This window comes from Clarias gariepinus, chromosome 10 (assembly GCF_024256425.1).
Source record: "Clarias gariepinus isolate MV-2021 ecotype Netherlands chromosome 10, CGAR_prim_01v2, whole genome shotgun sequence".
Classification (NCBI taxonomy): Eukaryota; Metazoa; Chordata; class Actinopteri; order Siluriformes; family Clariidae; genus Clarias; species Clarias gariepinus.
The window spans coordinates 22,706,153-22,732,911 of record NC_071109.1 but is presented as its reverse complement, the minus strand read 5'-3'; the positions used below and the strand labels follow the sequence as shown (position 1 = coordinate 22,732,911).

At 39.5% G+C, this 26,759-nt stretch overlaps 1 protein-coding gene across 7 annotated transcripts in view; it reads left to right on the top strand.

The window, feature by feature from the left end:
- mid2 (midline 2) overlaps positions 1-26,759 on the top strand; it is a 151,435-nt gene that overhangs the window by 41,056 nt on the left and 83,620 nt on the right. For 3 of the 7 annotated variants that reach the window (XM_053505924.1, XM_053505927.1, XM_053505921.1), the window contains one exon: positions 15,417-15,601. The exons of 1 other annotated variant lie outside the window; for it this stretch is intronic. The gene's annotated coding sequence lies outside the window, so the exon portion shown is untranslated. Of the gene's footprint in view, positions 1-15,416; positions 15,602-21,284; positions 21,486-26,759 lie in introns of those variants that run through there. 3 more of the 7 variants (XM_053505929.1, XM_053505928.1, XM_053505922.1) reach the window with 2 other exon arrangements.

Below are 26,759 nucleotides of genomic sequence, written 5' to 3'. Positions count from 1 at the left end.
GACAGGAGCTATCCCTAATGTAACAGAAATGGCTTTGAAATATACGACCATGTTCATAAACGTTTTTTTCCCCAAATCTACATTAAACATATTGTAACGTTCACTCACTTTTAAAACAGCCTTCATTCTTTATTGCATGGATTCTGCAAGATTTTTGCAAACATTTATTTGAGATTCTGACCTACAGTATGTTGGCATGACCGCACCATGCGGGTTTCTTTCAGGTGCACTTTCATGCTGTGAATATCCCATTCTAATACATCGCAAAGGTGTTTTAATGGAATCAGATTAAATAACAGGGAAGTTTATTGAGGAACTTTGAACTCATTGTCATGTCATGTCAACCAGTTTGAAACACATTTTGCTTTGCGAATTATTGTGATGGAAGTAGCTATTAGTAGATCAATAAAATGTGGCCATGACGGGGTGCACATGGATATTAATACTCAAATAGGCTGCAGTGTTGAAGAGATGATTAACTGGTAATAACACGTCCAAAGTGTGCCAAGAAAACATTCCCCACACCGTTACACCACCTCCACCAGCCTGGAGTGTTAACACAAAGCAGGTTGGGCCCAGGGATTCATGCTGTTGCTACCAAATTCTAACCCTACCATCTGTGTGCCTCAGCAGAAATAAAGATATTCATCAGACCAGGCTAGATTTATTTCCAGTCTTCTACTGTCCAGTAGTAATTCAACTGTATTCCCTACAAAAATACAGACATATACACACACACACACATACAGTACTGTGCAAAAGTCTTGAGCCAGCCCTTATTTCTTCATATTTTGCTTTCAAAGAGCTAGACTTTTTTGTATTTTTAATGCAAAAGTCTTGAGGCTCCAGGCTTTCTAAAAAACTTTTTTGGCTCAAATTTTTTGGCAAGTTTTTGCTTCTCATTTTTAAGTCCAGTCCCTGTACCTGACCAGTTTTAAAGGAATGTTTTTTGTTTATTAATCCACACAGCGACGTATGAATCATCCAAACATAAAACTTCTAAATTAAGTTTTATCATTTAAGGTATTATCTGGTGAAAAACCGGTGTAGATGATGAAAGATAATCAGGCCGGTGATTAGTATACTGATGCTGCTGAGTGAAGAGTGGTTAGAACAGATGAGAGGGGAAATGAGGATGTTACACAGGCAATCAATTTCTCAATTGTGTCTTTAAATACCTTGCAGCCTGTCGCAGTAAAACATTTGTCAATTTAATATACTGTATATAATTCAGTTTTTCGTTAATATGAAGAAATGAGGGATGGCTTACTGTACATATATTGTATGTAATTAGTACGTAACTAGACGCATTTCATGTAATTTGCATATACATGAAAACCTGATTTAAGGAAAATAACTTATTTGAAATGTAAGAAATTCTTATATTAAAATTTGTATCTTGACGAAAAAAAAAAAAGAAAAACAGTTGCAGATCTGTTTCAAGCAGCCAGAGGACACTACTGAGCATGTGCAGAGTGTGAGGGTAATCTTGTTACTAATTAGAGCAATTTATATTGTTATGCCTGACCACCTGTTACAACAGACCTACTCTCCCTTACAGTATATACTGTTTATATATAATACTAACAGTTCTTCTTCTGAGAAAAACATTAAAATCAGACTTCATTAAACCGTGTTTTTCTATCTCTCTCTCTCTCTCTCTCTCTCTCTTTCTCGCTGTCCCTCTCTCACTCTCTCTCGGTCCTCCTTCTGTCTGGAGTGTCTGAAGGCAGCAGCTTTGCAATACTGAGTAGACTGGGGCCCAGTGGTACTTATCCACTCACGACAGCACGAGTGTTCGCTGTTCACCATCACTCCACCCTGACAGTCCAGCTGGAGCTCACACACACACACTCACTCACACACACACACACACACACACACACACACACACACACACACTCATTCACACACACATAAACCATTTCCTCTGACTTTCTACAGGTTCAGCCTTGCCCTAGCAGGGCTTGTTGCTAGACCTGGAGTTTGTCAGACCTCCCATCGAGTCAGAGATAACGCATTTGCTGTCAGACTCTCACAACAAGGCCTCCCTGGCTGCATGATTCCTGCCTCCTGACAGGTACTTAGCTCAGCTCTGTTCTACAGATAATGCAGACTCATGCCTTGTGTTTGTGTGTGTGTGTGTGTGTGTGTGTGTGTGTGTGTGTGTGTGTGTTTGTGTGTATGCATGTCAGCTTGCTTATTCAATTATATCTCAGCCCTGACATGCCCAAACACTTATTATGGCTGGGAGCTCTATGAATCTAGACACTGGTCCTTGGGAAAAATGAAAGGTATGTCTGACATGTCATACAAGCATCTATAATATAATTCAAGTGAATAATCCATAAAATGCAAATGATATAATAGTAAAAAAAACAAAAACAAACATAAACTGTGGAATGAGAATAAAGACACGTGCGCTACATATGATTCCTTTAAGTCTGAACCATTTTCTGGACAATATTCCTTCTAACCAGTGACTGATTTGATCAGATGTCATCAGTATATTTCTACTCCTTCCACTCCTGACCTGCTAAACATTTTCCTCCAGATTTTTTTTTTTGCATTATAAAAATCCAGACACATTTAAGCCCAAACATGTCCTTTGTTCTCAGAGTTAAGTAGCTAAGAATGCAGATCATTTTAAGGAAATATTTGCATAATTCAATGTCAGTCATTCAAGGATATTTTCCCTAATAATCACACCTTAAAAAGGATGCCAGCTGCTTAGTAGTGTTAAGCTTGTAGTGTTAAGTCTCTCAGCATTTTAGTGTGTGTACTGGCACTGTGAAAGCTTTGATTCAAACAGACAGGGTGTCATCTCTGACAGATAGTATTCTATCCCTTGAGTGTGAACATGCTGCCATGCATGTCTTTAAACCATAATAAGCTGATGAAATACATATTTACAGTATCTGTCTGATATCATGATAACAACAGATTTATTATATTATTAAATAATATTAAATATTATTTATTTAATATCTCTTATACAAGCCTGGGTCACTGTTATGTCAGTGAAGGAGTCATTGTTAAACTTCTCCCAGAGACACGACCGCCAAAGACAACAATTCACAGCAATTTCATATTGCTACTGTACATCCTATAAAGATTACCTGACTAACTGACAGTCATCATGTTTCTTAACAGGTTACGTAAAAAAAATAATACCCCTGGTTATTTTCATGTGACTTTTTAATTATTATTATTATTATTATTATTATTATTATTTTATTTTATTTACAGTTTTTAGTTTTTTACAAGGGCATTCAAGTTAAACCCGGACTTGTGATTAAATTTCTCGTGAATGAAGGCATAAAACAGATTAACCTTTACAGAAGCCTTAAACACAGTACAGTGATTCTTAGCCCCAAGTGGAACATCTGAACGGTGCAAACGTTTTGAAGAAGACCATACTTTCATGGATGATGATCCCAGCCGGGGAGGGCGGGGGATCATGTGAACATTAAGCGGATGGAATGCCTGATTCTTGAAAATCAATTATGACTTGTCACCAACTTACAGAAGAGACGCAGCTGTCTGTGAGGACTGCATACACAATCATTCAACACCACTTGCACATTATAGGAACTCGGCTGGGAGTTATTGACCCATTCCTGACCTCACTCCAAGACATTTCCACATGTTTGGAACATCTGGTAAGCCACTTGAAGCAAGCGGTCCGGTCATAGCTCTGGCATACGGAGAAAACTATCTACCTTGATGGTATCCAAGCACTAAAGAAACACTGGTGCAGTGCATTAGTTTAGCAGGGGATTATATAGAGAAATAAGGGTACGTAGTTTCTATTCTCTTAACTGTGTTCTGTTTTTTGCACAATCAAAAGTCCTGGTTTAACTTAAATGCCCCTTACACACACATACACATTCATATGCATATTGAGCCTTCTATTAGTGAATGAGAAATACTCTTCCACTAATAATCCCCAAATCTTATTCCAGGGTGGTTATGTAGTGCATAGATTTGGGAAAATGATGCTCTCCTCGCAGCAAATTGTCATGATTTTAAGCTGCATTAAAGATTTCTTTCTAAAAGCCCAGTTCCCTTTTTCTTCTGCAAAGGCTGTTTGTCATTGCCTGCTTTGTCGGTCTAGTGGTCCCATGTGCTGGCAGTGCTTTTTATCTGAATCCTCAGTAATTGTCAGCCCTCAGGTATGTTACAGCTTATACCTTCCACCAACTACCTTCCTGCTGATCCAAACAAAATAAAAAGCTAGCAAAGTGCCACAATTTGTGGTATTTGTTACTTTATCATACTGTATAATGTGTTTTTTTGGGTGTTCGTTTACTTTTCTAATGATGATATTTATGTCAGGATATTGGGATATTCAGGCCTGAGGGGGAAAACATTAAGCAGGATTTTCCTTGAATTTTGGATTTTTGTTTCAGAACAGAACTTCTGGAGCTTAAATAACTTTTTTATTGGTCATTTATAAACAGTACAGTCTGCCGACTCATTAGAATTTGTGCACGTCCACTTCAGTATACTCTAATTGGCATAACTCATATCAGAGCTATTAAACAAGATGGTTAATTTAAAGAATTGTTCGGTTTTGTTTAAACAAATCTGTTGCGATGAAGGCTGTAACCAGATGCCATATGGCACACCAGTTTAAGCCGAACAAACATCAGGCTGAATAGCCATCTTGCATGTCAGTCCGAGGTAGCAGCATTTTTTTGTTCAGCAAATGATGCCAGTGACAGTTTTCTTTTAATCTTTACAAATTGTTTGGAGACCATTTTAAATACATCAGATGTGAAACCTGCAGTGAATAAATGTACTGACAGATTCAATACTCTAGCATCGCCTCACGATTAAAGTTTGAAACCCTAAAGTGATGAAAAGAGGCACTCCATCCCTCAGTCTATTCAGCTGGAGCTGGAAAAGAGCAGACAATTGTGCATTTCACCTCTGACGCAGCCATGAGCTGTACGTTTCCTCCCCGTCTGTGATGTGTGTCATCACTAAGCCACAGACTGCCTGATGAAAGCCAGCACGAGTGAGCAAACTTTCAAAGCGGGTCGACTTTGCCCTGAGTTTCTGCAAGCTCTGTCCCTGGTACTTTGATTTCTCTCACTCTTCCAAAGAAAGCATTGCCTTAAATTTGATCAAAGCTCTCCAACTGTAAAGTGGTTTCTCCCAGCCCGCCCCTTGTATAGGTTTGCCATCTGTCTGTGAAGGGAGTGTAAGACATGGGAACTAGAAGCAACTGTGTGTAACACATGCAGCATGTTTATTTGGGAATTTCCACAAACAGTGACAGATCTGCAGTTGTTGAAACCAGAAACACACCACACCACTCCACACCACCCGGAAACAGGATACAAAGGAGACCACGACACATGCAACATGGAACAAAGGTCCTGAGTTGCAATAAAGTACTAAAATAACTTACTATTATTTATCATATGTACATTTTCCCCCCGTGTATCCTGGGTAGAAAGCTGGGGTCAGAACACAGGGTCAGCCATGATACACCATCCCGGAAGCAGCTAAGGTTAAAGACATAGATATCTTGTTTATATGTTAGATTGGTCATAATCACTGCACTTCTGTCAAAATCCCACAATATATTGAGTAGCACTGAAGCCATAGTACTGCAATGACAGTGAACTGAAGGATCAGCCGAGACTAAGACCGATCAGCAGTGCAAGTAGTGCATGGTTGTGTTTGGTTTTTTTTCGAGCCATGTTTAATATTTCCTGACAAATCTTGCCTTTTGTGCAATGTTTAGTTACAGGAATTCAGTCTTATGAATGATTGGTTAGATCTCCACAGGTCAGACAATCCTACAGCATGAGCAGCATGAAACATGTGTTTAGGGCATTTAATCACCATATAATATCAGTTTCCATCAAGTGATGGTACAGTATAGGTCTCTCAGCTGCTCTTTAAAAAAAATTCCATGGTTCTGGATTAAAATTCTTTAGGTAACAAATAATATCATACTGAAACTGAGTGACAAGGTTGATTGTTTAAAGAGGACAAAACAATCATTTAATCCTGAAAGCTAGCATTATAAGAAGGATCTTTTTCTAGTCTATATTTTTCTAATCTTTATGTGTTACTGAAAGTTTACTCCTGAGTCTGAAATGTAAAAATATTCTTAGGATAAACTAACTAGTGACATTAACTGTATCTAGTGATGGCTCTTTCACTGAAGTCCAAAATTTACTAATATTTTACTTACTTGTTAAAGACAATGCATTTTTCTGGTAAACCTGACCAGTTAGTTATAATGCCAGTAGTTTGAAAAGTCACACTGCAGTCCCTTTAATTTTGATACTGATAATGCATTAGGCTGCCGTGAAAGTAGCACAGTATGGCTTTACTGTTTGATCACCGGTGCTAATGCATTAGGCTTTGTATGGCCAATCTGGTCTTTATAAGATATATATAGCCTGTAACTCCCAACATTCCTGTTATGAACCTGGAGTCTTAACTGTTCGAGTCCCCACTGGCCCCTTATTATCTAATATAGGGTTATTGCATGCAAGTTATATATGCAGATTGTCAGAGATGAAATTATCGATAGGAAAGCCATGAGATATAAGAATCAGACACTTTCAGTGTTTTTCTATCATCGTTTTATACTTCTATAGAATTGTAAGTGACAGGGACCAACAGCAAAATATCCAGCTAATAATCCAACATGAATGCTTTCTTAATTCCTCACTATATGTGATTATTATATATGATCAATTATGACATTATTAAGGCAATCTAATGTAGTTGTGTAGTGCACTTACAGATGCCCCATGATCAAGTCACAGGAGAGGCTCAATGCAAAAGTCTTAAATGAGATCTAGTACAACTATTTATTTAGTCCCGTATATAACCGATCCCCCGTTACTGTGAAAATGGCACAGTCCATTTAAATTACCAGTGACTGGGGCTTGAGGTGTGCGAAATGATAGTTATATGCACCCTATATTAAAAACTATATGCGCTCCACAATGAGCCGTGAAACACCCAATGGACTTTTCATTCACTTTATTAAGTGAAAACTGGGTTAAAGACTGGACTTTATCAAGGACATTATCATAGACTTTGCTGCATGGAAAAGTGCATTTGGGCTTAAACACTAGTGAAAATATCACAAGTGATGGAATAGGAATGTATAAGAGTGTTTGAGTAAAATAATCTACTGTATATACAGTATGTAAGTAAGCTGCTGCTTATATTAATGTTATCCTTATTTCAGTGGGCGGTCATTTTACTCTCTACAGCGTTTCAATTATCCAAACAATCTGAGCAACACTTTGATTAAAGCGACTCCCAAGATTGAATTAATAAATGATGAGTAAATTTATTTATACAGCCATGATTTAATGCTTTGTGGCAATTTCTTCAATTAGTGTTTGCTTTTACTTTCTCTAATCAGCATTTGCTGAGCCATTTTCAATCCATTTGTTTTGTTTTAAGGTAATAGGAGGAATGTAACTGTCATAGACTATTCTGAAAGCCTTTTTTTTCTCCTGTTTTGTAATACTGACTTTACCTTTGTGCTTTATTATCATAATAAGTAGTATGTATACGAAACACAGCATGGCCTGAATGCACTGTAACACTGGATTTGTAAATGCTCATTAGATACTTCACCCACAAGGCTAATGGCCAAGCACTGATTTGAAATTGCTCACGCTGTGTTAGAGCTAAGGTTGAGTGGGTGGTGGTGATGGTGGTGCTGGAGTGGGTGCGGATGAGGGGCCATGCACCCGACTACATTGTTCATTTATTTTTTAAATTGTTCTGTTTTCATTGTGAATGTGAAGCCTGTTAAAGCTCTTCCCTTTCTGACCCTGTGTCTCTAGCCCTATAGCTGAACTCTGGTGTGACGAACCGCTTCAAGCTAAATTATTTTTTATAAATCATGTGATTGGATATGCTACAACAGAAGCTGTGATGGTTTGTGTTTAACAAAAGTTGAAAAAAAAAGCATGACCAGTTTGCTTTCTGCAAGTGTTGTCCAAGTGATTCAGGTGCATTAATATTAATATAGAGTTGTTCCCCCATTGCTACTTGTTCTTCTGGGAAGGCTTTCCACTGGAACTTGGAACATGGCTAAGAAGATTTGTTCTTTATTCAGCCACAAGGGTGAGGTTATGAGAAGACCTGCTGTGCAGCCTCCATTCCAGTTCCTCCCAGTGGTGTTCAGTGAGGCTGAGGTCATGACTCTGCAGACCTTGGATAATCTCAGTTAAACCATGTGTTCATGGACATTGCTTTGTGCACTGTCATGCTGGAAATGCTTTGAGCCGTGTAGATCCTGTGAAAGGAAATCTTAAAGGTCCTACACATCCCATTTTTCATTAAATATGTTAATATGATCTTTAGGGTCCTAATGAAAAGTTTGTATTATACGTTAATTAAAAATTCAAAAGGATTGTGTAAAAAAAACACTACTTTTACCTGGTAAAAACTAGCTCTGTTCTCAGCAACCTGTTTCAGTACATGCTAATTTAAATGCTCATGACCTCTGCTGAGCCCGCCTTTGTGGGTAATGCAGTCCAAACTGGAAAACGCTGGAATATAGAGCCTAAGCCTGTTTTCTTCAGTCGTTTTTGGTTTGATTTAAGTATGGAACCTACGCGGAAGTTTGTAATATCGCCTGACAAAGCAGAAATTAAAAGAATGAACATGCATCGACTCGATTTGTCTTTCTCATCACTGCATGGGCATGAATTAACGGGCTGTTACGCTGCCGCGAGCAACAACAACATAAAGCGGAGAAGCTTATTGAGAGAGATACGGACGCGATGTTTTTACTGATGTGTTTACATGACTTCTTAATCTTCGACAGACATCGTTATAAACCATCTAACGTAACAAAGGTAAGCATAATATAGTTTTCCGACTACGTACACAGTTTGCAACTAGACAATCACCTTAATGCATGGTTTATTATAAACAGGCGATTAGGGATTATATAGAGACGGATGTACACAGAGAAGAAGCCATAACCATGTTCTATGAGAGTGTAAGTTAACTTACACTCCGCATTCATCGTGATTATTAGAAAAGGCGATCTGCAAAGAGGCATAGAAAAATAAATTACACTCACCAAGCCTGGTGAAGATGAAGCAGGAACACGAAGCGTTAGTACAGATCCATTTTTTAGGAGCAGCTTCCTAATAAAACCTGCTTTATATTGACCCGCGTTTATAAAGCAGTCTGGTGAAAAATGAGTAGTGCAAACATGAACGCATTTAGGTAAATTGGCGGGGACGTTAGCTTCAAAAACTAAATTCAGCCACTGCGTCCTCAGTGGCTCAGATACCTAACCCTAGGTAGGTACCCTAGGTCACTAACCCTAGGTAGTGAATGACGACTGCTGTGTTCGCTATTACACCCAACAACTGTACACCACACTCGCTTAGGCGTCATTTTGCTCCAGCGGCGAAAAAACAATGGCCGACAGCTTCTTCTCACTCGGGGCGAGTCTTTGCTAAAACACCAGTGTCAATCAACTAGTGTAGGAGCGGCCTCTTGTGGTGTGGCGTCACATCGACAGGCATTTGCGATTGGCCTGATTTCAGAAGGGGCATGTTATTGTAATAAATGAAAAGAAAACCACTGGGCGGCTCTTTATCATCGTAGAGTGGTTGTGTACGCACTCTCCTAACACACGGTTCAGTCCAAACAGCTTAAAAAAGTGCATGTAGGCCTGTATGACCCCTTTAATTCTACAGCATGCATAGATACTCTATACTATTGTACTGTATGCTTTCAACATTGTGGCAGCAGTTCGTCAAGGGATGTGATGGTCATGTGTCTTTCGGCCATAAAGATTTCATATCCATGGCCGGTGTAAGATGTCAAAGCCTGACATCTTGAGTGACCTGTTGAAAAAAAAAACGTAGTGAATGAACCTTGTAAGTTTCTTTCACACTTTGATACGATCATACGTCACTGATTTGCTTGATGATACTACACTATATCATACAGTATCAAATCACACCTTTCTCAGTCTTTTCCTTACACAAGTTACAACATGCTGGCAGCCTGCACTTTTACTCTCTGGAAAGCGTAATTCCTATCTACCATTTCCAACTGCATCTAGTGGCTGCTCGGCTGCTTTCGGGCAGTAGCTATAGTGCTGAGTCTCATATCAGTGCTGAGCTTGTGTGATTATAATCATTATTTCGAGAGCCATTGGAGGTTCCGCATCGCTGAGTAGGCAGACACAGCCAGGCTTCTGTTCAGAACCGCATTCATCAGCCTCACAAAGCTGTAATACCACCGTACATTTGAAATACGAGTTCTTTATCAGTTCTCTATTTATGTCTCCATAAGTCCTAAATGCAGTGTAGATGGCACAACCTGGATTTATGGCTTTAGAATCCGTATCTGAACGTTAACTCATATGAAATATGCTGCAGATGCGCTAGAAATGTTTTAATGCTTTTGAAACTAAAGTGATAAGACTCATGATAGCAAAGTGTGCGGTGTTATACTGTATACTTTCCTAAATAATTGTGCTGTGTCTGTTTTTCAGATGTTCACGTGTACAGGCTGGTCATGAGTTGTTTTTGTGTCTCTTCTCCCAAATACCTAGACACTGTGGAGCGATCACGAACACTACCTTTTCAATAGTGGTGCTTGTTTTGGATAACGAGTCAGCATTCCTGGCCTTCAGAATGCACATGGGTGTTGGTGTTATTTTCTGCTTTGGAAAATGCAGATCATGCAGGAGGATGAATTTGTGTTTAATTTTAATGAGCTTGCTGAAAAAATTCCAACAGTCAGGCCATGTCGCCGAGTCAAAACTGCCTTTATGGCAGAAATAGGATGCGTGTAATCTCATTTTAGTTCAGCCACACAGCACTTTGCATTTGTTTTTTTGTTTTTTTACAGGTCCTTGGCTGGCTTTTTTTTTTTAAAGAAGCTTCGCAAATATAAAGCGACATTAATATTTGTTCTTCAAGAGAAGATTTGGATCGTAGTACCCTTCAGGTGTGAAGAACTCTTGAGAACGTGTTTACACTGGCACGCATGTTTGAGGGAGATTTCACATTATGGTGCTAAAATATCATCACATTTTCCCTCAGATTCTAGGACTTAGATGAAAGATGCCCTTTTTCTCATCATAACACCTGCCTCGAAGGAAAACTCTTGTTTTCTAAGGGATTTATTACATAAGCAGTGGCCCACAACCATCCTCAAGCTAGAACCATTCTGCATCTATTTTTTAATCTTCACCAGATTTATTTTCCATTGATTATTCACTTTGGCTTTGAATTAATTTCTCCACTTCCAGACATCGCTGATCACCACTGGCTATAATTATTTTTCGCCTCTTAACAATGATTACAATTTGTCTCTTTATTATTCTGTTATTATACACACCATTAAATAAGTCATATGGCTGCTGTGAAGGAGAGTTTCCCCCCGTGGATATGTGCTGAAATACAGACTGCTTATATGAGCAGATGCAGCTCATACTCTCAGAGCCTTTAGGTGTGACTGAGACATGAGTCAAACCGTCCAGGCCAAAACTTGCACCCTGCGGTTGCCATTTCGCAAGGGCAGAACATCGAGCACCGTGAAGAAATCCCAAATGCACAAAGCTTCTTTCAGTCTTTTAAATGACACGTCTCATAAATGATTCCTTGTTAACATTGCTCAATGAATCATAACAGAGTATGAAAAATATATTCCATTTCTCTTCATTGTGTTCTGCTCCCTTAATTCATAGTATACAGTATGTGCGTCATGCACATGGTATCCATTATCCATTTCTCACCCTGCCATCCGAAAAAAAAAAAAAAAAAAAAAAACCTGCAGTAGCATAACTAGAACTGACACACAGCCCAGTCATTATTTTACCTACTTAGTGTATGTCAGGTCAGAAAAGTGTATACGGCAGACTCAACTCCCTCAACTTTTTCCCTCCCCCATATAGTCTATATGCAATGAGGGGGTGTTATGGTATGCCCAGGTCTGCATTTGCTTCCAGTGTCACAGTTTCTACTACTGGAACTAGAGCAGCTGAAGGTCCCACAGGGCTAGTTTTGTGGTGTGTGACTTATGTAATGGGGGATTTGAGAGCAGCATGCAGTGTTCTCTTTGCACTAATGAGTACTGATTACCAGCCTTGTAAACAAACATGAATTAGAACTCATGCATTTGCTTCAAAACCACATTCAACCTCTCAGAATGTGATTTCTCTAAAGGCATACCCTATTTCGTTTACAGCAAAAGTAGCCCTGTGTTTGAGATTTATAGAATTAAGTCATTTAAATAGAAGAGGAGTTTAGAGCGATTTCATAAAGCAATTTAATAGAGAAGAACTGTAGGTATGCGGCATGTGTACACTGTATGCAAGTTTGTCCACATTTGAGCACTTAAAGATTAAAAAAGCAAGTCTTAAAGTATACTTTATTTGGCGATTCTGTACATGATCTGCACTGTAACATCAGATTCCTGTCTTGGATAATAGGAAGGCAACCCATTGTGTCTCAGTGTGTTAAGATTTCTAACATGCTTTTCTGCTCATCACTGTGGTTGTTTTCATTACTGTTGTTTTCCTGTCAGCTCAAACTAGTTTGGCTGTTCACCTCTAATCTTTCTAAATAATCTAAATAAATTTATTTATTTTATTTTATTTTTGTCACTAAATGTTACAGAGAGTGAAAATCCCAGGACAGCCAGTTTCTGAAATACTCAAACCCACTTGTCTGGCACTGACAACCATGGCATGGTCGAAGTCACTAAGAAAATGGTCTCATTATAAATAAAATCATGTACATTAAATTAAAGAATTAGGAAGATTTTTTTTTTTACTGTGACAGACAGCTAATTGCTGTCTACTATATAGACACCTTTCCATTAGTGTTTCACATTTTTTAAATATATAAATCTTAAAGTTGTTAAAATAGGTCACAGAGTTGGCCCATAGTGGGTCTTTAATAGCTCCAGCTGAAATACTCATTAAATAATGCGTTTTTATACCTTAGACTTTGTCTCTTTCACTCCTCTTCTGAATGTGCCCTTTCAGTGTCTATGTAAATGAGCTACTGCGTCTATAGAACAGCAAAGCTGAGCAATAAGTCGGAGATCTTCTTATATGAGACCAAAATAAGTGAAAAAGCTAACTGTCTTGTTTAAGCTTACCCAATTAAAAAACAAAAAATGTTTTAAAAAGGTCATGGTAGTGTTTTAAATGAAAACTAATAAATACAATACACAACTATATGTAAAGGTAGAAGGATTAAAATCCCCATATTGAAGTTAAAGAAATGCTGTAATTTCCCATTATACTCGTGTTTTTTTTCTGAAAGAGCGAGAGAGAGAGAGAGAGAGACATCTGTTTGCTACATAAACAAGTAGATTGAGATGGTGCTGATAAGATCTTTGTTCTGCTCCTTTATTTAACATCATGAAGTGCATATTTGTGTTCATGCTTATCATGCTGTACTATTTCCAAACATGTGAGATAGCAAGGTAATGAGATTAGTCTTGAACACAGCCTGTATTTAATATCTTTGTTTCACTCCCTCCCTTACCCCCACCATGAATGCCCCTTTGGCATGTTTACCAATAACCAGGATAAGCTGTAGTTATAGTAAGTGTTCCGTGTAATTAGCATGCGTGCATGACGTGACTCCAGTATTATTAGGTTATAAAGCTATTTTGAGATCAAAGTTTTGACATTCCAGCTAGCAAAACCCTAACATACTAATTTAGGCCTAGACTTTGCCTAGAGGTTGCTTTATGTGTACGTAATAGAAATTAGAACACAAAAAAACAAAACCAAATATAGAATGTCATTAATCATAGTTTAGGTAAAATGTTTAATTAATCATAATATTGATTAGAGGTCTAATTGCCTAGCACTAATTTAAACTCAGCAATTCTTTCTGACTGTTATTTAAGATATTCAGAAGCTGTTAACGAAGATATTTTACTTTTTTCTTCGTAAAAATATTTTAATGTATTTACGTCCCAGCCGGTACCTGGTTATTAAACACACTGCAGGTAATGTCAGTCATGTGTAATGCTAATGTAATCTCATTTTAGCCAAATTGTTATTAATTTTCAGCTGCACTATGCCAGGATGTTTAGATGTTGTAGAAACAGTGAGTAAATTAGGCTTTTTGTACACCAACGTCCGATTTATTATTATTATTATTTTTGCTTTAAGACAATGACTAAAAGCGCTATATAAATAAAATTGAAATTGAATTAAATTTAATTGATATCATGGAGAATCGGTAAAATTTACTTTCTCCTTCAGCTCATAATATTGAGAATTCTGTATGTTTTATATGAAAAATCCAGCAAAATGAGTTCACAAAGTGTTAAGCTGTAACAGAGATGAAAATAGACATGTCATGGGTCATTAGTAAGAAAAGGGTAGTCCCCTGTCTACCAAGGTATTTGGTATGGTACAGCTGATTATCCTTGCTTTAAATGGTGCAGGAGTGACACACACCTCATCTGCATGCTCTCCTGCTGGCACTTTTTTTTTAACAGTATGGCAGGAGCTTCCTAATGACCTGTGCGCTGCCCGTCTATCTATAAATGACATTTGAGGTGCTTAAAATGAGGTCTCTATCGATTTGTCCCTGTAAAGATTTGCCTCCTTAGAGAGTCAGTTAATCGTAAGTGACAGAGGCCCCACAAAGATTTGTCACTCCAATGCACTCTTAACGGGTCCACTAGCCAACCCAAAGACACTATTAGCATTTAACCCACTCACACCACTGGTGAAGCGTTCGGAAATGAGCAGGACATTTCACACGATCAATAACTACTTTACTATCCAGTTACACTGGAGCATATCCTATCAACACCTCTGTTAACAACACATTTCACTCAAGATATTTAAGATAGTGTTAATGGGAGTTCAGTAGCACAGAGCTGCCTTTCTGTGAAGCAGCGTGGCCCATGAGCTCGAGTAGGTTGGCAGGAAATCTTTACAGCCTCTGAGCTCACCTGATTCTGCGTATAAGGGAATTCAGTTTGTGGTCCAGCACAGCATCAGGCCATTACATATTTAACTGCAGCCATTATGTTTTCATTCTCATAGCCAGCCGTAGGGCTGAACAGCCCACATAATCAGCCAAGTGTTTTTTTTTTTCCATTGACATTACGCCCCAAACCTCCGCCTAGCACAATTATTCATTTGACATAGCCCACACAGAGGCTGCTCTTAGCTGGACTTTCAGTCTTGGATACTATTTATTCAAGACGGTTACAGTCAGGTGAAGAGCTTGCCACTCATATCTAGCAAAGAATGACAAGTGAAAGTTTTTCATTTCATTATTTATTTGTGTACACTCACAGAAACTCCATTCTAATCAATTGCATTTCATTAAAACTGTTATCAGTGGACATTGTTAGAAAACAGACATCCATCCATTATTTATACTATTTATCCTGTGCAGGGTTACAGAGGCCTGGAATATTTCCCAGGAAGCGAAGGGCAGGGCACAAACACACTCATTCACACACTACAGGCAATCTTGAAAATGCCAATCAGCATACAGCACGTCTTTGGACGATGAGGGAAGAACAAGACTACCTGCATGAAAGCCACCAAGGACAGAACGACTATGCACACAGACTAGAGGTAAGTTTCAAATCTCCAAACCAGGAGGTACAATGCAACAGTGCACTAACCCACTAACCCACAATGCTGCTTATCACTGAACAGCTTGTAAAACTTTCATAACGGCTCTAATCTGAGGTGCTGTAAAATGGGGATTTTTAAGGCTGGTAAATGAACCTCTACCGTGAAGCAGAGGTAAGTTTTGGTCTTGCTAACTGTCTTGTTTAAGCCTAACCAATTACTGGATGTCATGTCTTCAGTATCCTCTGTGTATTTATGGTAAACTATCGCATTGATTGGCCCTGGTAAGTGACGCGTACAGTCACGCCCACTTCGAGAGCAAAAACGCTGGCCAAAAAAAGCAATGGCTGCTGTGAGGTAATCTGTTAAAAACATTCATTCTACTTAGTAATTAGAAAACGTTTATGGTTAAACTTCATAAAATAACGAAAGACTGAGAAAGTTTCATTAAAATCTTTTTAGCCAGTTTTGCATGATGTTGTAACAAAATCGCAACTGGACAGACTTGTATAAAATATAAATGTAATAAAAAAATATATAATGTGTGTATATATATATTTTTTTTAAAGAACATACATACAGCCTATACAGTATATACACACAGATATATACATACTGTACAGTATACATAAAATATAAACTATTTGGTTGAATTTATCAATTGTTCAATGATGAAGACATGACTGCAAATCTGTTCACAGCAGTTGTATTTAAGCTACGATGCCCATATGGTGCCATTCCCAGCAGCTGACTGATATAGGGCACAAAGTGAATCAGCAATGTTGTCTACCAGTGAATCTAGAATTTATCCTGGAAGCACTGGGGTTAAGGTAGGAATATGCAAAGGATGGGATGCCAGTCCATCACAAGGACCATGTCCACATTCCTACCTGGGGCAGTTCACCTGCTGGTGTGCTTTTCATGAATAAACCAAATAACCTTCTGGAAACCCAAATAAACATGTCGAAACTATGAAAAACTCTGCACAGACATTAAGCTGAGCTCAGGATGGAATCAGGGACCCAGCAGCCGTGAGGCAACAACAGTACTCGCTGCACTACCCCTGCCGTCCAACAGAAACCCCACAACAATTTATTGTTTCATTAATCCTTAACGAGCATGCTTGGGTGTAGATGGTCTTTATGTAAGTAGTCATTACTTTCTTGATTTGTTACCCTCATTTCAATCGAATCGCTTTGTGCAGCTATAAATTGCTTTTAAAAGAAAAACGATTGTGCCGTTAAGCTATAAGCCTCAGATGTGGACTTCGCATGCGGCCCAATGCTGTTTATCGAGTGATTTTACTAATACGAGTCCACTGCACATCATTACATTCTCTCCACACACCAGGATGAGTGATTCATTATTCTCCAACAATTATCTTTCAAACAGTGGCGTGATTGAAGAGTCAATTAGATGATGGTTACAACTCACTTGTTGTTGCCCTTGTTTCTTTGTCCGTCTATCGTGTCACTGTTACACAGGATCATTAGAATAATACTTTAGTATAATATACAATATGTTGGTCACATTTTCGTGAACACCTTGTTTTCCAAACTGTTGCTGCAATTTGGCAGCATACAGGATGTCTCTGAATTATTATACTCCTGTATACTAGAAGTCCAATATGTCTCCACAAAATATTATACTGTATAACCTTAAGCATGCAGAAAATTACAATTGATTGATCTCTTTTAAATTTGCTTGTTAACTTGCTTGTAAAATGTGAGCACTGACAACTAAAGATCAAAATAACTCCTACGTCTGTGCTGATTCAGTGCTGATTCAAGCCACAGTGAAAACAGAGCTATTGGTCCTGTTTTGAAATGAAAGTGGCAGTTAAATCCCTTGTCTTATGTGGTTAGCTTTCATTCTCACATGGGGAAAAAAAACGAAGGGTTTTAGAGCTCAAAGAGCTCTGCAGTCCATCTGTCTTCAGCACCTCAGCTTTCCTTTTTTACTTTTATTTTTCCGCGATCCCTGCAAAAACACTAAACAGCACTGTATGTTCAGTTAATAGCACATGACGCGAGTCATCTAGATGCTAAAGTTGTTATGTTCAATCGCTCCTTGTATGTCATCCATTTCAACTCTCTTCCATTACATTAGTCTCAGTTATCAGTCGCACTAAAGCTGAAAGCTGGCCTGTTTCCGCTGCACTGGATATGCTATAAAGCTGTCCGTCATACACAGTGTCGCCCATCACACTTCTCACACCCAGACACTTCCGTTTTAGATCCACATGAAGACGTGTTGATGATTTGTTATGTAAGCAGCGCACATGGCAGGCCTCTCTCTTGCCTCAGAAAAGAAGGTTACATCGCTGTCATCAGAAAAATTTTATCCCCAGTTCTGTCACCTGGCCCTTTGTATCTTCGACTGTTAATCAGTGGCTAGAAAAAAGAAAATCCTGCTGAAAAATCGCTTTCAACGCTGCGCATTCATCACACTGAAAAGGCACAGTGGAAGTTGTGTTGAAATGGGATCAATAACTGAATCATAGAACATAACCTTGCTCAGAAAATGCCTCAAGGCAACAAAAAAACAGACCAATTTACTCACTCTATTGTAAATATGCATTGTCGGCACAGATCAATAAGTGCTTTTGGCTTTGAAGCTTTTACAATGCGAACGCGCTTTTCCGATTTCGTCAGCCGGCTTCGGTCACTGGCTTTCATGTCTTTCATGAGACGAGATGAAATGTGTCATGTCCAGTCTGAGACAAGTACGTCTGGCGTGTCTAACAGGTTTGAATACTGTGATGGGTGTGTCTTATGGCTGAATGTGTGAAGACCAAGGGAATAATATTTTCCCATGTCTTTATCACCCAATCTCAGTTATTTTGGATTTCTAGTGCATAATGCTACTGTAGATATGTGCTAGTTTATAAATCTATGTAGCATGGTGCATGGAAAGGGCAGCTTTCCATCACCGTATACACTGATGATGTGTTTTGTAATCTACTTTGACTTTGATAAATGTCCCTGCCAAAGGGGTTAGCTCTAATTCTCAGGGGTCGAGCACTGGAGCCGGATCACAAACACTTGCTGTGGCATTGTGTACTTCTTTGTAAACACCAGCAGCAGTTACCACTGATACATCAGTGCTTTATAGGGTGTTTGAGCTATATTTTGACTTTGAGTCAGACAGGGATGTGTCATGCGTCACAGAATGGGGCACGCACACACACACACACACACACAGACACACAATGACCTTATCATGAGAAAGACTTTCTGATTGAGTTTCACAACAGGGGACCACTGACTGTTCAGGAACAGAAACACACACACACAAATGCATGGTGTGCTATTGTTGTCCGGTTTTCCATCGTTTGACCTGGGATGGGAACGGAAGCAGGAAATAGATTTCGAATGGAACAATGTCTTGAAACAAGGGCGATAAGAATCTCCTCACAATGGATACAGTGAAATATTGCTGATTGAGCAACGCTGAGAATTGAAATTCATAAAGTATAAAACTAATGGCCTAATATGTCACATAATGTATCAGTGCAGCCAGTATATACAGTACCAGTATCAGTCAAAGGTTTGAACACAAGTGTGGATTTACTTTCTACATTCTAGAACAATACTGGATTTTCCAATCCAAATCTCTGGAGTTATGTACAGTAACAACGACATCGACACTCACTTGCTTGTCGTCTGTAAGCTGGGTCGCTAAGCCACCGCGCTGCCAAGACATCAAAAGTCAGTTGTTACTTTAAGACATGAAGGTCAGCTGTTCTGAAATAGTTCTTGCATGTCTTGATATAGCAGACACATCTCAGTATCAACTTTTTAAAAGATAAATTGCATGGTTTTTAAAACTTAAAAAGAAATAAAAATCAGGAAAGACCATGGAATTAGAAGGTGTGTTCAAACTTTTAACTGGAAGTGTTAATTTCAGTATTATTTTCTATGTTCAAATGGGGCGAGCTACTGTATATAATTGCTATTTTCTGTCTTAATACTTTCGGCCACAACCAGCGATGAGTGCTGTGGAGAGAACGGTTCTGCGCCAGACTTTATTTGCATGCGGCAGATTTGGCTTTCAAAAAAAAAAAGAAAAGAAAATTCCTGAAGGGTTGCCTTCCCATTCATTCCTGGTACATTCCTGCTTAACACCCAGCCTTTCCAGAGTGGACTCAGGATTCATCCTAGAGCAGACCAGGATAAAGCTGTTCCTCGAGATAAATGGAGGGACAGACACTATTCTGTAGCCTGGTGTTTATAATAATATATCCTTGTGTGTAGCCTTTATTTAGATGCACATTTAGCGTACAGGTTTTACTGGGCTGTCTTGGTTTTAAACTACCGAAGTGTATAGACACAGGGCGCGATGATTTTCCGGTAACCCTCGGAGCTGATTGTTTATCACAGAAGCACGGGAGTTATTGTCACTGTGTGCTTGCAACTGAAAAAAATGTCTTTATTTCATTGTGACAGGAGGAAAGAGGAGAGGAATAACAGCAAATGAATAAAAAGCAAATGTCAGCCGTGCTTAGCTCATAAGTTTTTTTTTGCATCTTAGTGAATATGGAGGAGGTGTGTATGTTTTAGATACAGTTACTGAGGTAGCTGATAGATCAGGGTCAGAGTAACACGCCTGGATTTAACGGCGCTGTGTTTAGGTGTAGCTTTGCCGCGTGCCAGTGTTTCAGTGTGAATGTGTAGATGTAGCTGTGCGTAGTGTTTTTGAGCATATAGGTGTAACTATGCTTTGTATCTGCATGTGTGTGTTGTATGTGTGTGTGTGTCCACTGTGTAGCTGCTCTTTGTGTTTACATGTGTTGTTCTGTTGTGTGAGAATAATGTGTATTTGTATAGCTCTTCTATAAGTTTGTAACAGTAGTATGTGTTTGTATAGATTTAAGTAGTGTGTGTGTGTGGTTGTTTCTGCATGCGTATGGTGTGTAAGAGTATAGCAGTTTACTTGTGATGTTCTTTAAGTGCATGTGTGTGCGTAGATGTTGTTGTACAGTAAATGTGTATGTGTGTGTGTTTGTGTGTTGCTGTGCTGTGTGAGAGTATAGCAGTGTACTGGTGATGTTCTTTGTGTGTTTGTGTGTACCTGTGTGTGTGTGTGTGTGTGTGTGTGTGTGTGTGTGTGTGTGTGTGTGGATTTAAGTGGTATGTGTAGATTTGAGTGGTGTGTATGTGTGTGTAGCTGTGCTGTGTACGAGTAAAGCAGTGTACTTATGATGTGAGTGTATAGGTGTATGTGCGTGTGCATGTGTGTGTTCTTTGTGTGTCAGTGTATCTGTGTGTCAATTTGTAAGTGTAGCTGTGTGGTTGTGTGTGTTTCTCTGTATATTGTGTGTGTGTGTGTATATATCAGTAGAGCTGTGTGTGTGTATCTGTAGAGCTGTGTGTGTGTATCAGTAGAGCTGTGTGTGTGTATCAGTAGAACTGTGTGTGTGTGTGTGTGTATCAGTAGAGCTGTGTGTATGTGTGTGTGTATCAGTAGAGCTGTGTGTATGTGTGTGTATGTCAGTCAGTAGAGCTGTGTGTGTGTATGTGTGTATGTCAGTCAGTAGAGCTGTGTGTATGTCAGTCAGTAGAGCTGTGTGTGTGTGTATCAGTAGAGCTGTGTGTATGTCAGTCAGTAGAGCTGTGTGTGTGTGTGTGTGTGTGTAGTGAGAAGTGGGTGGAGTCTGCCTCTTTCCTGTGATTGTCTCCGCTCTGCGCGCTCGCGCTTTTCCTCTCCGCTGCGCCTCAGTGCGAGTCGCGCGCGCCGCTGCGGAGCCTCGGGTTTTTGTCGCGAGCTAAACGCCGGAGACGCTCCACACCGACTTCAGTACCGTCTCCCGTTTCTCTCCCTCCCGGTTCCTCAGGCGTCATTCAAAATGACAGAAGAAACGCATGGTCGCCGTACAAAGCTGGTAGGTTCCCGTCTCTCTCCGCCGCTCTCGCTCCGCACGCGCTGCTGGGCTTCACGCGCCGTCTAACTGCTGGAGTAAACTGTTAGCCTAGCCTCCGCCTTCTGCTCACTGTCACTGATTTATAGCATCGCTCGACGCTTTACTACAAGTTTACAATTGTTTTCTTATTTATGAATTAATTTGTTTCTTTTCATGACACGCCTCGTTTGTAATCTCTCACTTCTGTCCGGTTCAGGTTTTCCTCAGAACTCGGACTCCGGCTGAAACTAGTTTCACAGAACGTTAATCACCGCTCGGGACACGCAGTGAGATGAGATGTGTAAAGCCGAGTCCGCTCGTTTCTGAATGTGGATCTGATGAGATTTATTGTCGGCTGACTGAGAGAAATCTGTCGTGTTGACGTTTGGCGTGACGGGGGAAGTCGGTCGCGCGCGCGCACGCACGCACGCACGCTCAAGCCTCACTACCTTTACAGCAGGAACTCCGCGTTAATCAGCTGATGTGTCTCAGATATTAAAATACATTTAAAAAATAAAGCCACTTTGGTGCCTGGATCCATTCCAAGCTTCAGCATCCGATCTCATGATTTAAGCGTTTAAAACAAAGTTACTCACTCGTGAACGTGAGTCTGATAGTGACGCAGGTCATGCATTCAGATCTGGTCTAATCGAGCAGAGGTCTGTCATGCTTCGCATTGTTGACATTTCATAAATAATTCCAGGGCACAATTAAATTTGTCTGCACAGGTGATCCTGCATGTCTGGATCGTCTTCGAACAGACAAGAGAAAAAGTATTTCATGTTGTCAGATTAACCCCCCACCACCCCATATGTACGTGCATATATACTGTATATATACACAATTATTAAATGTTTATTTTTCTGTTTACATTTAACTTAATCCATGTTTGCACCACGCAGTTTAAACGGGATTGTGATAGAAAATGTACTACGAAAATGATCCCCATAAAATTTTGTACCAGACCCGGTTGTATCATGCGAAACACCTCTGAAAATGACCCCATGACTATTAACGACAATCCAAACTTATGTTGAAATTGCCGTCTTGTATACAATCTTTCTTTAAACCGAGCCTGAGGTAATAAGGATAAACTTCTTGTCTAGTCATGTTTTGTTCTCAGGTCGATATTACTGTATCTGTAGTGTTCCTTGTTAATTTCCTGTTATGCTATGCTGTCCGGTCATTAAGAATGAGGAATAATTCTTAAAATTTGACATATTGTGATTTAAATTATAATGTGTTCTGTATCAAGCGATCTTCTTACATGAGCATCTTAAGGTTTTTTATTTTGTAATCGGGATAACTGAACATTCAACCTTGCAAATCCGAAACGCCATATCACATATCAAGAAAAAATAAATGTATCGTCCCATCCCTAGAGATCATTGGTGGTTTTTCCTCAAGCACCATCGCAGAGGTTACACCGATAGCAAATCTCACTATGCAGTCCAAGACAGCTGATCTCGACCAGGGAATTAGTTTAATGCGTGCGAAATCTGACAGAAACTTGTATAGTACATCATAAAGCAGGATTCTGTGCAGCAGTTTATTTATTTTTTGGATGTCGTGAATCCATTAAGGACACCCGTAAATCTTCTGTTATTCCCCCAAGTATTGATCGGAAAGACATTTCTGCAGGAGGCTGCTTCAATCTTGAAACAATTACTGACAGTTTGATATATTCTGAGCCTTGTTTGTTTTTGTCGCCTAGCAAAGTCTCGAAATATGTCAAATCAATTCATTCATTCATTCATTTATTTATTTATTTATTTATTTCCTTAAGAAATTGGTGCTTGTTGATTAGGTTGTTGTTCTCAGGAAAACATATCAGCATCGTGTTGAAGGTCATAAGAAATGCCATCCAACAGCTGTCAGTTTCAGAGAGGAGAATCGTTCTCATCGATCCGAATCAGTTGCATCCACAGGACTCTCCGGTGACATAAGTAACGGCTCTAATCCCTTTAATATTTATGGCTGGAAACACTGGAAAGCTATTTACAGAAGCATGAACACAATGGGCACAAGATGTCCCTCTTCTGTTCCATCCCTGCACATATTTATCTTTAATCCCGCTGTTCTCTCAGTTAGCTGTAGGAAGGCATGCTTTGGGCTCTTTTTTACTCACAGACGAGCTCTCTGACAGTCTGACACATCAACAGTAAGCAGCTCTTTCAGACGTAGAATGAAATGATTGGATGCTGCACGACAGAAAGCTCGACAGACCAGCCTGGCCCGTGTGCTTTCATGGTTCATGTGTCGCTATCACAAAGGCGTTGTGGACTCTCTTGTAAACAAAGGGTACAGACTTTGAAGTCATTGAAATTTTGGTTCTGTAATTTCCAGTTGTGTATGCTCAGGCATTGGGTTTGAGCTTATGTGTAATCGATTTGTTCTTTCTAGAAATTGTAGAAAATCAGCATTGTGCCAAAATCTGTTAATGTGTATGGAAAAGTCTGGTATACTTACTGTATGTACTGGTACTTCAGTCGATGGAGGCATTTACCTGTGCATGATAGGAAACGACAAAATGTATGCTAGTATTCTAGGATGTTCAGTAACTTTCATAAATACACTTTGTTTAAGTGGGCGGGATATATTTTAGGCATGGAGGCTACTTTTTTTTTTAACATTCAGTTGATGTGTTCAAAGCAGAAATGGGCAAGTGTAAGGATTTGAGTGACTTTGACAAGAGGCTTGGACGACTGGGTCAGAGCAACACCAAAACTGTAGCTCTTATGGGATGTTAGTGGTCTGCCGGTGTCTGGACCTACTGTACCATAAGTGGTCCAAAGAAGGAAAATAGGTGAAGCGGTGACAGGGTCATGGGCTGTGTAGTCTGATGTACCTCAAATTGAAAAGGTTACTGCTGGTCCCCATAGATATCAGTCAGGACCAGATTTTTTTGGTGGCAAAGATGGGAATATTTATCGAACTGATGATTTTCTGTGGTTTTTATCGGTAGCACAACACCAGAACTACATAACCCAGTCTTATTCTGATTTCAGCTGTCCAGTTTTGGTCCAGTTTCTTACTGCAGTCTCAGATTTCTGTTTCTAGCACATAGGATGCCTGTTAAGTCCTATCTGACTTAAGGTTTGACTTGTTGTGCATTCTGCTATGTCTATCTGCTCACCACGGTTGTAAAGAGTGGTTTATTTGAGTTAGTATACTCTACAGTAGCTTTGCTGTCAGCTCCATCCAGTGCAACCGTTCTCCTTTGACGAGGTGTTTATACCTACAGAATTGGATGCTTTTCACACCATTGTGTATAACCTTTTAAAGACTGTGGTGTATGAAAATCAGTCTGTGGAATTGCTTGTGTTCCACTATTTAAAGGTTATTTGTAGAATAGTTTCTCTGGGTGGTATTAATTTACTGCGGATTAATAAACAGGGATTTAGGAACATTTTTGCCTGTGTGTATGGAACATTTGTTCGTCAGGATCCCATTATGCAACGTCTTTGTAAACGAGATGTCTGGAGTGTACAACTCCATCACTCTGCAATTGGAGAGAAGCTGAGAGCGTGTTTTGTTTAAATCTGCTCATTCATGTGAAAAGCCTCCTGACGTGACCTGATATGCAGCATTCACACTATGTGCAGGAATCGGTCCTATTGTAGTCATGAATACGGGGGGAATTCTTGAACATTTCTGTCCTGAAGGGTGTTTCGGTTCCCAACGACATACTAAGTACCCGGCTTGTCAGCGTTCAGTGCCAGGTGCATCACTATCAGTATATAGTTGATCTGTGACACAATGGTGTTTTTTGGTCGTCTTACAGCGGCAGATCTATTTCAGGAACGATCAGGACATGTTCTGTAACGAAACACAACATAAAAATGTGTAATGCTTTATTCGGCAGCCATTATACAGGTGTGATCATCTTGCTTAATGTGCCTACATTATTTATATCCACAGGCTGGGAATCATGTTGTTTAGGTTTAGTTTCGTTTCACATCGAGAAAAACCCAAGCAAACTAAAAATGCATCACTACAAAAGTTCTGAAAACTTCCCCCTCAGCTCATTTATGAAATAATTCTGAGGGAGGAACGTAAAAAAACACAGGAAAAAGATTTAGGTTCCTATAATTGAAATTTAATCTTCAACATGGAGAAACCACACAACTGATGTTCGCTTATAATTGTGATCGTCTGATTGTTTGGTGTAACCAAACAAGACCAGGCCGAAACAGAACGTCTAAACTTCTTTGAGAGAACGTCTCGGAAAACACAAAACTGCTTCATGGTTTGCATAAAAGACATGCAGCCTGTAATCAACTGAGCAGAACAAGGGAGAGAATATTGAGTTTGTACGAAGATGTGTTCAGTAAGCATGCAAACGTGCAGATGCAAAAAGCGCACCTGGCTACAGGGGGCTGTTTAGCTCACACATGCAGAGAGTACTCCTTGTTGATGGTCCAGATCAAGGTCGGATCACAACCCCCCACCATCCCCCTGCACCTGAAAATGTGTGTTGTCTCCAAAAGTTGCACTAAAAGAACCAGAGTTTCATTCACCTGGACTAAACGAGGCATCTGTAAGGAACTTTAGTGCTTTAATGGATTTGGAGCAATTGACCATGAATCAGCCCTGATAAGTGTACACACACACACACACACACACATACATGCAATTATTGTGCTCTTAATAAGTCGAAGTATTGCTATTTAACCATAACATAATGTTGTTTCATTCATTTTATTATTTTAGTGTTGATCTTGTCCTATAAAGATGTACATCAACACCCTGACAGTTGAGTGTGTGTGTGTGTGTGCAATCAGAGATTTAGAATGAAAATCCATGTACAGACAGTGAGTGAGGTGTGTGTGTGTGTGTATTTATAGCTCTCGGAGGACTACGCTGAGTCAGGTTCAGTCTCAGTTGTCTCACGCTGCCAAAAACAGGAAACAGGTCCTGCTTCTCTATGTACTGTTTTTTAGCCTCATATCCATGGAAACTTAAGGAGGACTAGTTCCCATGGTCGTGCATATAGTATAGAAAACGTTCCACAAGACACCAGAAAAAGGTCCTGTCGTTGTTTCGGACTTTGATACTACCAGGTTTATGAAGTACTTTATCTACTGTAGAATCATTATCGCACTGTGTTAGACTCGAGTCTCTGCGAGGGACCTCATGACATTCCGCGAGGTTCCACAACGGGGACCGACAATAAAATTTAACATGTTTAATTTTTCACACGGGAAGATTGGAAACATAAACACTACACCAAAGCTCGCCGTGGATCACGATGAC